Below are 16,711 nucleotides of genomic sequence, written 5' to 3' on the forward strand. Positions count from 1 at the left end.
GAGTCTTCAAATGAGTCAAGTGAAATCTAGTCCAAATAAAGTCCACAAATTAACTGTTAACCACTAAATTTAAGAACTGTCATTACATCACGAGGAACTCCCACAGTAAAGTTTACTTTTTATACACATTCCTGTCCCACCTAGCACCAAAGACAGAATAACATCTATGTTTGCATAATAGTGTTGCCCATGTATGGTGTGAACATTGGCTGTTCTGTCATGTCATAGTCCAAAGTATGCTCTTTGATGAAGCCTTGCAGAAAGAGATAGACATTCATTGCATAATGGTTACAAGGAAAGGTTAATAATAGATGGCTCTCATCTGTAGCTTTCCCCTTGGAATGCAAGGAATCCTCTCAGGATTGATGTGGAGGGATGTCAGACTATGTGAGCAAGGCAACAACAGTATGAGTTACCTTACAGCAAAGAAGCATATATTTCTTTAACGCAGAATGATAGCTTCTTGGCTTCATTTGTTTGTCAAAGCTCTTAACTCTCCTAAATGAGGAATGCACATGTTGGCATGTATGTACCGTATATTTATTTACAAGTTACATTTCTGTGGTGTCAGTCATTGGACAGTTAAGGGCTGAAAGAGTGCTTGTGTTGAATTCTGAATTATTAAATTTCCTGAAATTTTATTTTGTAGACTGTGTGTGTTCTTAAAACTCATATGAGTTGAGCAAGAGCAGCAATGTATTGGGGCAGACAATGAACAGAGCATAGTGAAACATAGGGTGGGGTCTTTTTGCTTGCTTGTCCTCCTTCCTTCCCTTTGATAAAAAGGGGAATATTGATGGGATGAGGGCTTTGGTGGGCCCTTCGGGGGGGGGGTTAGCTGGCTGCCTTGTGCTGAAATGGGAGGTTTGGTACTCTGTGAAAATGAGGGGAGGGGTGTTTTTCAGTAAAGCAAATGTATGTCTACTCACAAGCAAGCCCTACTGAATTTAATGGGGCTTACTCCCAGGAAAGTAGAAGTAACTAGTCATATATGTGCCTTTAAAATGGGATCAATGTTATAAATGAAACGTATATGTTTATTACCGTATTTTTCGCACCAGACCACAAGACGCACCCAGTTTTTGGAGGAGGAAAACAAGAAAAAAAATATTCTCAGAAGCCAGAACAGCAAGAGGGATCCCTGCGCAGTGAAAGCAGCAATCCCTCTTGCTGTTCTGGCTTCTGGGATAGTTGAGCAGCCTGCATTTGCTCCATAAGACGCACACACATTTCCCCTTACTTTTTAGGAGGGAAAAAGTGAGTCTTATAGAGCAAAAAATACGGTATATATATTTGACACAGTGTGTGGTGTGTAGTTTACCTCACTATGGAGCCATATCTTGTCGGAGCCAGCCGTGACAAAGTGGCGAAGTTTAGCATAAAATTATGACACAGAGAGCCAGCAATATTTTCATGATGGTAGGAGCAGCTCCCTTCGAACGCCCCTCTCCTCCTGCAAACTTCTTTATTATCCTTTGTCTCTCTCTCCAGCCGCATGGCTGTTTGCCAGTGTCTCACGTTACCTCATCCGGTCAAGGCTTTTATTGCCCCCAACACCATATAAGGTCACTGCCCAGAGGAAACACAACTGCAATACATTCCATTACATTGTAAAGCTCAGAGTGCTGGTCAGCCGAGGTCAGGGGGCACCCTGCAATATTACAAGCCTTTACCGTGGCTTTCATGACTCCCACATGCCCTCTTTCTTTATTTTATATCAGAGTCAATACGCGATAAGCGACTCTTTGACACCGGAAGCGGGCCGCGGACTGGAGAACCATGCAGTACATATAGAAATTAAAGAAGGAATACATTGGATACAGCAACACAAAATAATGCAAATAACTACTATAATGATCACTAAAATCAATAAATGTCGAAGCCAACTTCCATCCGGAAGCCAAGAATATAAGAATTCTGATTCCAAGCTGCATGGTAGGCTTCCTTTTAGTTTATTAGCCATGCACTGGTGTCACTTCTATAGCACTGAGATTTGTCACTGTATATTCCTGTAAGAGAACAAAAGCTATTAAAAGTGAAATTCAATGTATATTGACAGTTTGAATATATGCCCCATGATTCTTTCCCCTCCTTAATTTGAAAATAAGTGGGGGGAGGCTCATGGAGGGTCAATTGTACTGGAGGCTTAGGGGATATAATATTAGTAAATTGAAAAGATCCATTGACAGGCACACCCTGAAGCATTTTGCCGGAATGACTGGCATACACACCCAACATTTAGAAGCATGCAATAAACTGGCAAACATAATCATATCTTGTACAAAATATCATCCCTCCATATCTTATGATAATTTTCTCCCCTAAAAGTCTTATTCAACAATGCTGTTCTTCTAGTTCGAGAGTGGCTGAGCTGTGGATACTGCCAGCCAGAGTAAGATTCTGGCGACAGCTGCTTGCCAGCCGATGAGGTGAAATATGGTGGTTTCAACTGGACTGGTCATCTGCTTCTCTTCCTTGTATAACGGTGCAGCAAAGGATGGCAAGGCAAATGGTTAGGAAGGCAAACACTGCCAGATGCAGTTTGTGTGCAGTACCTCTAGGTGGCGCATGCGGAAAGGTTTCAATGCTTCACCCACAAAATGTTGACAAAGTGTAGGGGAGTTCCGCATGCCTTGAGGCAGGACAACCCACTGATATCGCTGGGTGGGCTGCGAATTGTTATGTGGTGGCAATGTAAAAGCAAACCGTTCCCTGTCTGCTGGAGCCAGTGGGATGAAGATGGTTCAATGTGGCCGAAAGTCAATTGTTCAGAAATAAGCTGGTCAGAGATAGCTGGTGCTGCTGCTGCGGATTTTTCTTTTGGTAGAGGCCACTGTTCTACCCCCACTGGGGTATCGGTGATCCTGGTTTGCCACACTGGAAACAAGTTGTATCGGTGGCTACAGGCTGGTTTTCATTTAGCGCTGCTGCCAGCAGATGAGCCTTGTGGCTGGCTGTTCTGACAGACTGACAAATGCGAAGCATGGCTGCTGTGTCTGTGGCAGGATTGTGTATTATCGGTCGCAATGCAAGTTTACAATCCTCATTGGCATTTTCAAAGGTCAATTGTTTGATAATTATTTGTTTGGCTTCAGGATTTTCAATTTGGCGACTCACTGCTGTAAGCAGCCTGTCCATAAAGGAAGAATATGATTCTCTTGCCTCTTGCCTGATTGAACCCCACCTTGATTGAATACTGGTGGGTTCTGGGATTTTTCTCATTGCTTGTTTAGCAGCAAGAGCAGTGTCCCTCAATAAGATTTGCAGCAGTGTGGCTTGCACTGAAGCTTGAGCGAAGGGACCACGCCCCAACATGGCATCTAAGACGTCTGCGAGGGTAACATTTGGATTATTTCCTCTGACTTGTTGTAACAAGGCTGGAGCATAAGCACGGCAGGCAGTTTCCCATTCGTGGGCAAACAAAACACCAGCTGATGGGGGTAACACTGTATGGGCCTCTGGAACCAAGAGCTGGGCTAATGTGGCTTCTAAAAGCGCCTGCGTATATGGGGCTTGGAGTCCATTGGCCTTTACTGACTGTTGCAGCTCTCTCAAGATCTTAAAGTCAAAAGGTTGGTGTTGGGCTTGGGTGCCTGCTGGGGCACCAGCAGGGGGCACAATAACAGGGAATGCCATAGTATCCTGAATTAAGGAAGAAGCAAGGACTGCACGTTGAAAAGGAGTAGCTGGTTCTGCCACTGAAAGAGCAGCATCATTGCCAGCCAGACCACAGTATTTTTGCAGGATTGGGTCCTCAGGTGAGGAACTGTAGTCTGGAGGTTTGGGGTCTGGAGCTGCTGGCAAGGCAAGTATTGGAACAGATTCTAACACAGCAGGCTGAATTAAAGAAGCTGAAGGTTGTGTTGGCAATGCAGCCATGGATATATTTTTTGGTGATAAAGAGTCCATGGCGTAATGAACCTTGCACCATGCATTTAGAATCCGAACACTTATGCTGGGGTGCCCATGAAAATGTTCCCCGATCTTGTCCCAATGTTTCAATTCCCAAGTCCCATCTGCAGGAAACCAGGGGGAATGCTCTTCGATAGCCAGAATGAGCTGTATTAAATCATCATCCGGAACTTCCAATTCGTTGGAGGAGAGGAGAAATTTTAAGTCTTTTAAAAATTTCTGTTGGGGAGCAGACAAAGAGCTGCCCATTTTTCTAAAATCAATATAAAATAAGGGATCGGAACTCACCGGGATCTTTTTAAGATGATTAGCGCTTGAAGCCCTTTCCGGGCGTAGTGAGCCGATGATATCCTTTGCTAGGATCGATAAACCTCACACGGTTTCCTTTTAAAAGCCTCAGACTGTTTTCTTTAAGTTGCCTCTTCTTAGTCCTCAGACGTATTCTTTTATTCTGCCTCACACGGGGCACCACTTGTCGGAGCCAGCCGTGACAAAGTGGCGAAGTTTAGCATAAAATTATGACACAGAGAGCCAGCAATATTTTCATGATGGTAGGAGCAGCTCCCTTCGAATTCCCCTCTCCTCCTGCAAACTTCTTTATTATCCTTTGTCTCTCTCTCCAGCCGCATGGCTGTTTGCCAGTGTCTCACGTTACCTCATCCGGTCAAGGCTTTTATTGCCCCCAACACCGTATAAGGTCAATCACTGCCCAGAGGAAACACAACTGCAATACATTCCATTACATTGTAAAGCTCAGAGTGCTGGTCAGCCGAGGTCAGGGGGCACCCTGCAATATTACAAGCCTTTACCGTGGCTTTATGACTCCCACAATATCTTTTCCCATTGTCTTCTTCTGGTGTATATATATGAGCCTGGATAGTGTCGGTTGATAATAGTCTACAATTATCAACTTCTGCTTCAAGCCCCTCCCTGTCATGCTCAACAGTGCCTCTGTTTTCTACTGTGAAAAGTTGGAGGGGCTGCTTTCGGCAGTTCTACCTCACCTGAAAGTCTGTTCATGAGTTTTCTCATGACGACAATTGATGAAGGAATCTCCATAACATTATGGTGGACACAGATAGTGCAGGCTTGCACCTCTGGATCATCTCTGTGGTGGATATTATCCATGGTCACTGGCATATACGATAAACAGAATGAGGGAAATAAACAAGAAAGCAAGTGGGGCACTTGACTGAAAACAAATGTTTTCACTGGACTAGAGGATAATAACTTTCTGTAAAACATATAAAACATGAATCACTAAGATCTTAAGTGGAGAAAGTTTATGAGAATGCAGTCAGATGATGGGAAGATATTTTGAACTGAACAATGCTTGGGAGCCCTTGCATTTTCCAAGCCACATTTTTTCCTACATTACAAATCTTGTTGAAAAGGTCTGTTTTTCCACAGGCAGAATCTTTCATTCTTCAGTACCGTTTGCCAAATTGCAAGCTATGATATAATTAATCCCTAGGCTTGTAGTGGTTTCTAACGGACACATTAGCCTACATTTGGTGAGCAGCTAGATTGCAAAGTATGCTTGCATAGTATTTCCTCATGCTAGCTGTGTCCATTTTATTTACCTTGAGTAGTGAACTGCTGAAACTTGTCGTCCCCCCCCCCCTCATTTCTCAAAAAATGTCTTCCCCTGCAAAAGAGGCTACTACTTTTCTGCCTCTTTCTCAATGTGCATTTTCTTTAGAACCTTGGCATATATGAGATTTAGCTACTTTACCAACGTGAACTGATGCTAGGTGGCCTGTGGTTTTCCCCTCCTTATTAAACGTTTCTCCAGTGATTTGCAGCCCTGCCCTCCGCTGACTGTTTGTGTTCATGATATGAAAAAGCCTCATGAGAGAAGTTATCTCATGATGTCTTTCCCTAAGCTTTAATAGAAGCAGGGGGAGCTAAATAGGTTGGATACTAAGGGCCTAAAGAAAGGTAAAGATAATGTGCTTGGAAAAAAACACATGATGGGCTCTCAGGCACATAGTGGATAGTCTTCTCACCTTCCTGTGCTTACAAGAAAGTCCAGCTGAGGTTGCCATAGGTTTCTCCAGACAGAGTGAATGGACATTCAAATGGCAACCAGCGTAAGTGTAAAGTGATGCATGTTGGAGGAGAAAGAAATCCTAATTTCACAGATACACGAATGGGATCTGAGCTGGTGGTGACTGAGCAGGAAAGAGACCTTAGGGTCATAGTGAATAGCCCAATGAAGATGTCAACCCGGTGCATGGCCGTTGTGAAAAGGCAAATTCCTCGTTGGGGATCATTACAAAAGGATTGAAAATAAAACTGCCCATTGCATAATGCTGGTTTATCCATTTATGTTACAGCCACACTAGGAATACTGAATATTTTCCAGCAAATGGCAACCAAAAGGGACTGGAGCATCTCCACTATGAAGTTACCGGTAAGTGGAACATTTTGGCTTTTCAGTTTTTTAAAAAGGTAAATAAGTGGGGACATGACATGATTATGCAAGGTGTGGCGACAGCAGACAGAGAGAAGGGTTTTCCCCAGTTTCATAATACTACAACAGGCATAGGCAAACTCGGCCCTCAAGATGTTTTGGGACTACAACTCCCATCATCCCTAGCTAACAGGACCAGTGGTCAGGGGTGATGGGAGTTGTAGTCCCCAAACATCTGAAGGGCCGAGTTTGCCTATGCCTGTACTAGAACCAGGGATCATCCAGTGAAGCTGAATGTTGGAAGATTTGGGACAGACAACAGGAAGTACTTCTCCCCATAGTGCAGATCTTCCCACAAGACCTAGAGATGACTGCCAAATTGGATGGCTTTAAAAGAGGATTAGACAAATTCATGGAGAATAAAGCTATCAGTGTCTAATGGCCATAATTGCTATTTCCGCTGCTGGAGGCAGAATGCATCTGAATACTAATTGCTGGGAATGTCAAGGCGGGGAAGTATATTTGCACTCAGGTTCTGCTTCCCTACTTCCCATATGCAGCTTGTTGGCCACTGTGAAAATAGGATGCTAGAATAGATATGCCTTTGGCCTGATCTCCTTTCAAAGACTTTTTTAAAACTCCAAACTGCTGCTTTTAAATGATATTTATATTGCTAGTTTTCTGAGTCTGGTCTTTTAATGGGCTACTTTCACTGTCTGTTTTCCCAGTTATATTATTATAATCACCTGACACTGTACTATCTGCTGCAGTGGTGATTTTTAGATGTCGTTTTATTGTATTTTAGATACCGTTTTTCTTTTTTGATGGCTTGCAAATGTTCCCACAGATATTTTTTTAAAACAGGTTGGGAACTGCTTTGATAGCAGCAATGCTGTAAGGCAGCCTAGATTTACAGAAATATCGCTGAATTGATGAAATGATGATCATGATGACGGTAATAATAATGATAATAGCTGTATTATTTGAAACAAGACAAAGAACTCTCTTGGAAGTGTCACTGCCCAGCTAATCAGTGGTATTTTGCAGCTGCTCATTGGATGTGAATGAATGAGCCTCAGTAATAAAAGAGAGGTCAGCAAAAAATAAGCAGTGCAATTTGTATATATGCGCTCGTAAATGTTACTTTGGCTATCTGGAGAGAAGGCACGGAAAAGCAACCAGATGTACGATGATTAAATGCAGGACGTTTGGCACATGCAAACATTTTTTGGCCCCCATTCCTGCGGGGACTGGGCCTGACCTACAGACAAGCTGCCTCCCGTGGAGCTGGGGCCTGTCCCTCTTTTATGGACATTTCTCTGTGCTGAATACAGCTGAACGTTCCATACAATACGCTAGTCATGAAACTGAATCCTTTCCAGTGGAGTGTCATAGGTGCATGAGTTCAGACGAAGGAATTTAAACACAAACCAGAACTGCTCACTACGCATTAGGGGAACATATACACAGCCGGGACCTATCAGGCTTTTAATGTTGACGCAAGCTACCTTCAGTGTTTAGAGTTCAGTTCCCAAATATTGTGCAACACAGAGCATCTGCCTAACCTAGGTTTGCGTAGAAGAGATGAAAGAAAGGGAGAAAATAGGTTTACCTTCATAACTCTTAACCTAATCTGGAATATGATTTGCAACAAGAAATACCCTGCAGCTATACATCAAGGTTCTTAATTTGCTTTTTAAGGAGGCTTGCTGTTTTTACTAAAAAAGGATTGAGAGTAAACAAGGGGCTGAGAAACAAAGGCAATCAGCAGACTTATCTGCTAATTCTATTTAATGTCAAAAGAATTATATTTTGAAAGTATTTTATCAGTATCAGTATCAAACTTTATTTCTGTCACAGACCAGCATAAGATAAAACATATGGAAAGCAGTGAAAGTAGTTTATTGAAAAACTGCTTTTGCAAGTCAGAAGTTACTATTTATATTAATGAATATCAGTGAAGATGGTTTTTGGAACACAAAAAGTTCAAAAGTTCGTCTTTGTACAGGAACAGCCTTGTTTTCAGGTTTCCCCTATAAGAGGTTGTAAGGGAACTGAAATAAAGTAAAGAGAAGCATTCCAGTCTTTTTCAAAAAAAAGATAAGTTGGACTCTGATGCTGTGCCACTCCTGATTTGGGAAAGTTGCAGTAGATAATCAGGTCAGGCTACAATCCAACCTGACACCTACTTGAAGAGGGAATTGCAGATTGGGGAATGTCCTGCTGTAGCTTTCTGTTTCTTACTTTAAACACAAGTATTAATTTAGCAATAAATGAACAAAATGAATGAACCTTTGTAAAAAACCAGTGGCTTAATTTACAGAGGAAAGAAACTGTTCAGTGTTCATTGTAGAATTCTCAATGAAGAGACATAACTACAAAATAATTAGTTGGAATGTACAACTGTGGAGTTCTAGCTTTTTTAAAGGGAAGTGTGTGTAGGATGATGACAGCAAATGGAAAGCATGGCCAAGCATCCCTAGGGACAAACCAGTTACCTCAGAGAGCAAAACTGCATCCGGGCTCAGGATGCAGTTCCAAATTTAATTTCATTTCAGGAGCAGATGACTGGATTTATGTCGTTTCAACAGTGAATTAAATGAAGTGAATCAACACATCACCAGAAAGGCGCAATTAAACCTCCCTTGCAAGCATGTCCATAAAGTTTTCTAGAGCTATTTGAATATATCGTTCAGATTTAACCTATGGGCCATTTTATGGAGGTTTGCTATCAACTGTATCCTGAACAAAGCTGAAGCCAGTGGTGGCTTCCTGAAGAGTCTGTGTGTATGGTCCATATTTACAAATGTTATCACATTCACATACTGCATGCTTAGGTATACCCCTTAAATCATCTTCATGTGTCCTAAAACATAATTTATTTGGTAAAGCATGTGTCCAGTCATAAAAGTCTCTGTTAAGAAGACTAATGATGCAAATAAATGCTGGTAAAAGTGTGCTTCATTACCTACATCAGAACATCCCTTCTATGCCACTTGAATCAAGAGAACTGGACTTTCCACTCTTGCATTTGCTCAAGAGTGGTTTGTTTTGCTCTTGGAGATCAGAATCGAAGGCCGGTCCCCATGTCCTATAATGCCTTATCTGTGTGAGAGAAGGCAGAAGGAAGAGTCAAGTCTGACTTCCATTCATTAGAAGCTCCACCTCCTTTCCAAACCATAAAGTCTTCCAATACTCCAGAGGTTCAACTTGCACAAAAAAACCTAATTTGCTTGACATAAAGCGGCAATTGCCAAAGGGCAGGTGGGCAGCCTTTTTTTTTATGTAAAGAGCTACATTTGCTTGCAGGTAATCTGTCAAGGGCAGGGGTCAGCAAACTTATTGCGCCTTGGGCCGCTGTCTCCAACGCTGATCGCGTGGTGGGCTGGAGGGCGGGGGAGCACGTGCCCATACGCATGTGCACACGCTATTTCCTGCACACTTCCAGATTGGAGGAGCACCAGAAATAGCTTGTGTGCATGTGCACGGGCCTCCTCTGACCCGGATGTGCACCAGAAATAACGCTTGCGCATGTGCACAGGCTATTTCCAGTGGTCTTCCAACCTGGAAGTGGGCAGCGCTGGTAAGAGTGGGCGGCGGGGGTTGCCGTGGGCCGGATAAACGAGTCCCTCAGGCCTTATCCGGCCCGCGGGCCTTAGTTTGGGGACCCCTGGTCAAGGGCCTCACACTCACTGTGGGCCAGCAGTGTGTGGGGTGAGTGAGTGGGGCTACCCCTTATTGTTTCTTTTTCTGCCATCTTCCAAGAGTGTTCCTTTTTCTGTCTCTCTCCTTCCCTGCACTGCATGTAAATGAAGTATCTCTCTCCGCCCCCCCCAATTTAATCAATACATAAAGTCTATCCAGAAATGTATTTTGTATGTTCCTGATACTGAGTTTGTTCAGATTGGTTCAGCAATATATATATCTCAGGTATCACATTTTCCTCCAGATATTAATCTGCAATGGCTATACAATCCAAGGATAGCATTAATTATTTCCTGATGGTGTTTGGATTATCACAGATACAGATCGTCACGAGAATTCCAGAGAGCATTTGTTAAAGTAAAACAGGAGAAAAATCTAACTTCTGTATTTATTTTACTTTAAAATGTTTGTTTGACAAATATACCACTTTTCGGGGGGGGGGGAACCCTCTAAATCAGTGATACCCAAAGTGGTGGTCCACAAACCGTGCCAGTCTGCAAGCCATTGGCTGAAGGTCCCTGGTAAATCTACCACAATCCAGGTCTGGTGGGATGCTTCAGGGACTAAATATTGTATGAGTTCCTGGCACATGGTGGTGATGATGGGGAGCAGGAATTGCCACTCCACCACATTTGTTAGTTTGAGAAGCACTGCTCTAAATGGTTTACATAGAGTTGGGGCTTGTCTTTTGAAATGATAACTCTCAAGTTATGAGAAGGCACATAATAGTTTACTGTGAAATTTGGGAGTTGCCTGCGGTCACAATGCGGTAGTAACAAAATTTGAGACAGGAGGTTTTAGTAAACATCTGTTGTCCTTTGGTTTGGATTTGAAGCCAGATACTAGTGCAGCTGTACAATATGTCTTAACCAGCAAACTGCTAAGCACAGATGCATTTCTGAGTCAGATAATGAACACTTGAAGTAGAAAGCTTGATTGAGGAGTCACAGCTGAGCTTAGCAAAGAAGAGGGTTCCATAGGGGGAACATCATACAGCAGGAAGATGGAAAGGTGTGGGGGTGAGCAAGGAGAGGATGGAGGGAAGTGATCTGGTTAAAAATGAGTTCATTCCAGGATCTTTAAAAATCCCAAATGAGAAAGTAACCAGATTTCTGAAGAGCACAGTCCATGTGTCACCTAGGGATGGGGGAGGAATCTGACTCATTTTGCATTTAAAGACAAACCTACCAGTTCCACACTTTCCAAAACAATATGCATATTGAAATACAGTTATCTGTTGAAATTTCCATGTCTTCATTTTTTTTAAATGCTGCAGCCAAGTAATGTATACAAAAATGTGTGTGCCAAAGCAACACGTGCATAAAAATGCATATGATAGTGAACAAAATGTACAAATTGTATTACATTGGGGGAAATTGTTTTGCAAAAATATGTATGTTAGACAAAACTGCATACAAAAATGTATTTATTAAGAAAAATATGCACTAAAATGCTGATGGCTTTTCATGAGGGATAGAATCAAGACATTTTGCTGCTTGAGGCAGAGGAATAAATGGAATCTCCTTCCCTTCCCTCCCAAATCATGGTCCACAGTATTATTCAAGAACAACCAAGTCCTGTAATGGGCAGTAATACAAAACAATTAAGTAACTAAGCATTTGCTGCCCTTTTATGACACCCAAAATCAGATACCTGAGGTGGTTGCCTTGCCCCAGCTAATGGTAGGGCTGGCCTTGACTTGGGTCTTGCAGTAGAAAGGATTTACTTTTCATTTTAAGAAAACATGTGGATTTGATATGCCACAGAAGGACAACTGTGAATGAAATTCAAGTCTGTTCTCTATGGTCTATCACAATGGATCACTGTTTGATTATGTGGTTGGCTAAAGTAACATGAGCATACCACATATCTCAGATGTCCAAACAGCACAAAGCACCCTCATACCAATGTCTTGTTCTCAGTTTTTTAAAACTTTTTGATATTTTTGCAGTTTACTGAGAAGATACGCATTCCAACCTTAAGGAATGTCCCAAAACAGAATTGGAATTACATTATGCCGTTCTTTCAAATGAATGTAAAAGAAAGCAGCTCAAGATAATTTTACTTGTTTTATGCCAGCAGCTTCTTTTACCAAGGTGTTACGCTTTTGTTTCAAGGTAAAAATGTCAGCAGTGAACCTTTACAGAAAAACAGCAGTGCTGAGAAGTGAAAGCTGACACTGCATGGCCTCAAAAATTCTGCTGAGTATTTGAGGCTTCCAGGATTTTAAACAAACAAATAAACACAAACTCTAATGGCCAACTGCACACTATGACTGGTTCATTTAGGGTGGCCAGTTATGCATTGCCAAAACAAAGAGAAAATGCATCTCCAAAAAAAAGAGGACACAGATTTGCATAACATTTGCACATGCTACTTAATATATGTGGCTGGAAAATTTAGAAATGATTACTGGAACTGAAATTGAAATGCTTATCAGCATGGTGGGGAGTACAGTGAACTGGATGCCTGCTCAGTCTGCTGTCCAGCTTCTGTCGATGGGCAACTTCAATATCCTTATTCTTTCTTCTCTATTATCATACTTTAAGTTTTATCTGGGCATAGTCTAGTGGCTAGCCGGGTTGAAAATGTTTGAAGCTCCCTGCCTAAAAATTCTTCTAAGGCTTCTCCCAGCTTTCTGTTACTGAGCCAAGGGTGGCACCAGCTTCACCCATCGCCCAGTTCTTCTCCTTGCCTTCCAACCTACACTGTCCTTGGTCATCAATTTCCCCCACTCACTTTCCACTTTTGAAAGGGACAAAAGGGAAAGGGACAAAAGCAAATCATATTTAAAAACTTTAATAAAGACAGATCTGTTATCAACCCAGTTACTCTTTCTGAGGCATGTCTCTGGGACATGTATTTTGTTTCATTTATATCACCCAGAAACATTTATATCTCTGTTATATTGAGAGTAGAAAGCTTCTAGTCAACAAGTTCACGGGGGAGAAAGTGATATGTCAAGACAGTATAGCAGGACTTTTCAGTTAGAACACAAAGACCAGCATATAGTATATTATTTATTTAACAGCATTACTAAGCTGTTCTATACCACCACATCCCTCAGATCTGATCTGGACAACCTGGGTGTCTTCAGATCTTTGTTTCTTTTTTAATCATCCGAAAGAGGTTCCCATCTCATAATAAACATAGGAATGGTGTTTTGCCAATGAAGAAAGCATTTCCTAAGTAGGGTTAGGCAACTGTGCTCTCTCCAAGAGCAGAGTTTCTGGGTTTAAAAGTATGTATAACATATGGAGGTGTAAGTGAAGAATGACCTTGAAAAGAGAAAGGAGCCCATTTTGCTGCCTGCAGCCTATTTTGGAGGGATTACCTTTGATACTAGGAAGCAGGACTAGATCAAGACATTTTGCTGCCTGAAGCAAAGAACAAAATGGCGCCCTCTCATTCCATACACAGATGTGGACCAGATTGGCAGTTGCATCAACCCTGTGGTGGGATAGCCTTCTTTACCACCCCTGAAGGTCTTAGGGGGTTCAGGGCAGATCATAGAGCACATTCAGCCTGTCCTCCAAAATCTTGTGCTGCTCCACCTGAGGTGGCTACCTCACTTTGCCTCATGGTAGGGCTGGCCCTGCTGAGAAGTGATGCATTGTTTCTGCCTTCCCGCTTTAATTGAACTGTCAGTCATGGTTTTCACAAACTTCAGGGGTGTTCTGGATTCTCACAAGAATCATGAGACTGTTCATGCATCAGAAAGGCAATTGGCTCCCAATATGCACTCCGGCCCACTTGGCATGTCCTAAACAACTTGGGGCCTGGACACCTGAGAGAATGGGGAGGTTCTTATAGCTGTGCCATCCTTAGTCTGCTATATGACCATGTGGAGAAGAGCCTCCATGACTATAATACCCCAGCTTTGAGAAAAGGCTGGCACCCAGTCATTTGACCTTTCGATGCCAGCTGAAGACATGGTGATTCACACAGGCTTCTGGTGGACTTCAGTGCCAATGTTGCTGTAAGTTCTGCCTAGTTGGTTGTAACTGTCCACCTTGCTTTTAGTTGTACGAACTCTGTAGACTTACTTTAATGTGTAGCCCGCTTCTGAATTGCATTTGCAAAGACGAAGGGATAAGAAGTGTTTTAAGTAGAATTAAAGTTTTGCAGAGAACAAAGGCGAGATGAGTGTAGTGCATAAGAAATGAATGATCTAAATAAAACATGTCCTGTGTAATGTCAGTGAACATAAAAATGTAACAGAGATGATGTCAGCCCAACATTAAGTAAATTTGCTCACAGACAGGATTTTGATACCATTAGAGCTTAGGGAATCCAAGAGGACAGCAGTGAGTCATCATGTTAAAATATGGTGACAATGAGTTTAAGAGGGGGAAAGGGAAACTTCCTTTTTAGATTGCTAAGAGATTTAAAGTGGGAGGAAAAGTAATCCCAGAGTGTGAGCCATAACAAACTCTAAAAGGGAATATTGAGAAATGTTTATACAATGAAATTTTTTTTGATGATTAACTTCTGTTTAAAACTAAACAGTCTCATCATGGTGAGAGAATAGAAGCTTTATGTTGAACTGTATCTATTAAAAAGAACACTATGGGATATAAATTCTTACTAACACTAGTCATCTGGGAACTGTCTCAATAAAAATATTAAATGTTTCACATTATGAAGGCCATATAAGGCATATTTGCCAGTTTAGCCACCCACTAGGCCAGGGATGTGCCCCCCCCCAAATGTTGTTGGAGTGGAACTGCCCCTATCTTGGCCATTGCCCATACTGGCTGATGGGAGTTGGAGTCAAACAACATCTGGAGGGCCACAGATTTCTCATGACTATACTAAGCTCTGTATCTGACTTCTGAAAAGAATATACTCACAGTCCTCAGAAACTGCATTTCACCAGTAGGAAAAATCAGCAAATGAAGAAAACGAATCCATATCTCAATGGCCAAAAATGTGACATGGGTAAGATTCAGTCCCAAAAGCTTTACGGTTTCTTCCAGAGGACTCTGGAAATGTTCGTTTCTCACAATGCATACTATCAGTTACTTTGCAGTCATCCTGGCCATACAGGTTTTGCCCATTTTTTAAATGCTACAAAGCAGTGCGATTTCTGTGTTGCAGAAACAATAGGAGGAGAGTATATCAGACCTAGAGGCAATGGTGTCCCAACCACGTCAACTATGAAAAGCTATAATCTTTCTCTTGTCTCAAGGAGGTCACCACAGTGTACATGGAAATGGAATGAGAAATACAAGAGCATGCACACTGCAGGTGTAGAAAAGAAATCTACACCTCATGGGTGTGTTTCCTTTTCTTTTTACCATAATGTAGCAAACAAATATAAAAGCACAGCTAACAGCCTGCAGTGGGATTTTCTTTCCATTAATTTCAAACAGATCAGTTTTGAACATAACGAGAAATGCAATGTAAAGTATCTGGGAAATCCTTTGGGGTACAGAGTCTTATCCAAATGAGATCGCACTCTTCATCCGCAATCTTCCATCTGTTGAAGTGTGTTTCTCATTATGGTTTTGTGGAATTTCCGTTTACGGTAAGTTTCAGACTGTATTGGGGTGAGGTCATGTTGTTTATTTTGAATGGCTCCTTTATTAAAGAAATCTAATCCAAGAGCACCCTTAGAGAGCATTTGGAGCAACAGGATATTAAATTAATCTCATCACAGCCTTACAGAAAGTTACCTTTATAGTCTAAATGTACAGCTGCATCCAGAGTTTTGACATCCATAGAGACACAATCGTATTGTTCCATGCTTCTCCACTTCCCTGAGCATTAGGAAGTTCAAAAGGCAGCTTTTAACAGAGTCATTTTTGAAGAAAGAGTCCTGGATACTAACAGTCTTATAATATCAATAATTTTACAACTCTACAAGTTGATTCCAGGGGGGTGGGGGACAGAGGTATGCACAGAGGCAGCCATCCAGACAGTTTTAAAGTATAACCTGCCCCTACCGCACATCATACCTTTAAATACCCTGCTCCCTTCTTCTTTCCAACTAGCTGCAAAAGTAAGACTTCTGACCTTTCGCTGTCTGCAGTTCAAACACCAACTGTTCCTCTCAACCCAAGCAGGTGGGGAAGGATCCAGTAGCCACCAGCTGTCAAAAACCACCAAGGCCAAGAACCCTGGCTGAAGATAGCATTTGAAATCAATGAAAGGTTGTGTGTGTGTCTATTTTCTTCTTTTTTTAAGCACAGGAAATTTTTAATTGCACAATCCAATTCATATCTATTTAGAAGTAAGTTCCATTTAGCTTACTGGTGTTCCAGTAAGTGGAATACTGGTGATGCCCAGATGTTTTGGACTACAATATCCATGAGTGCCAGTCAGCATGGCTAATGGTCAGAGATACTGGGAGCTGAACTTCAAAACATCAGGAGGGCACCAAGTTGGGGAAGACTGCTTTAGTCTATTATTGAATCACATTTCCTGAACTAAGCTTTGCCATTGAAAACAGATGCCAGGGGCTATGACTTGGTACGTTGTGGTAGAAATGAAGCACTGTTTGTTAGAGATCACATGAGGTGGAATTAGTGTGTGGAACTGTTGTCGTGAACCTGTAAAGGCGCTCCAAAGAGACCCCTCCATGCTGGTGGGAGTAGTGGGGATTCTGGACTCATTTAGACTTAGCCTTGGCATCTACTTTCAATGGAAGGACTCATCGCTGAACAAGGGAAGTAA

The 16,711-nt window shown here is 42.0% G+C and overlaps 1 protein-coding gene across 4 annotated transcripts in view; it reads left to right on the plus strand.

The window, feature by feature from the left end:
- Positions 1-253: 253 nt before the first annotated feature.
- The window catches only part of LOC308472629 (putative CENPB DNA-binding domain-containing protein 1), a 35,790-nt gene continuing 19,332 nt past the window's right edge, over positions 254-16,711 (plus strand). For 2 of the 4 annotated variants that reach the window (XR_013983602.1, XM_080997705.1), the window contains exons 1-2: positions 254-387; positions 6,252-6,328. The gene's annotated coding sequence lies outside the window, so the exon portion shown is untranslated. Of the gene's footprint in view, positions 388-420; positions 526-6,251; positions 6,329-8,886; positions 8,960-16,711 lie in introns of those variants that run through there. The other 2 variants (XR_013983603.1, XR_013983604.1) reach the window with 2 other exon arrangements.

Source organism: Podarcis pityusensis (assembly GCF_964106645.2).
Source record: "Podarcis pityusensis genome assembly, chromosome: 1".
Classification (NCBI taxonomy): Eukaryota; Metazoa; Chordata; class Lepidosauria; order Squamata; family Lacertidae; genus Podarcis; species Podarcis pityusensis.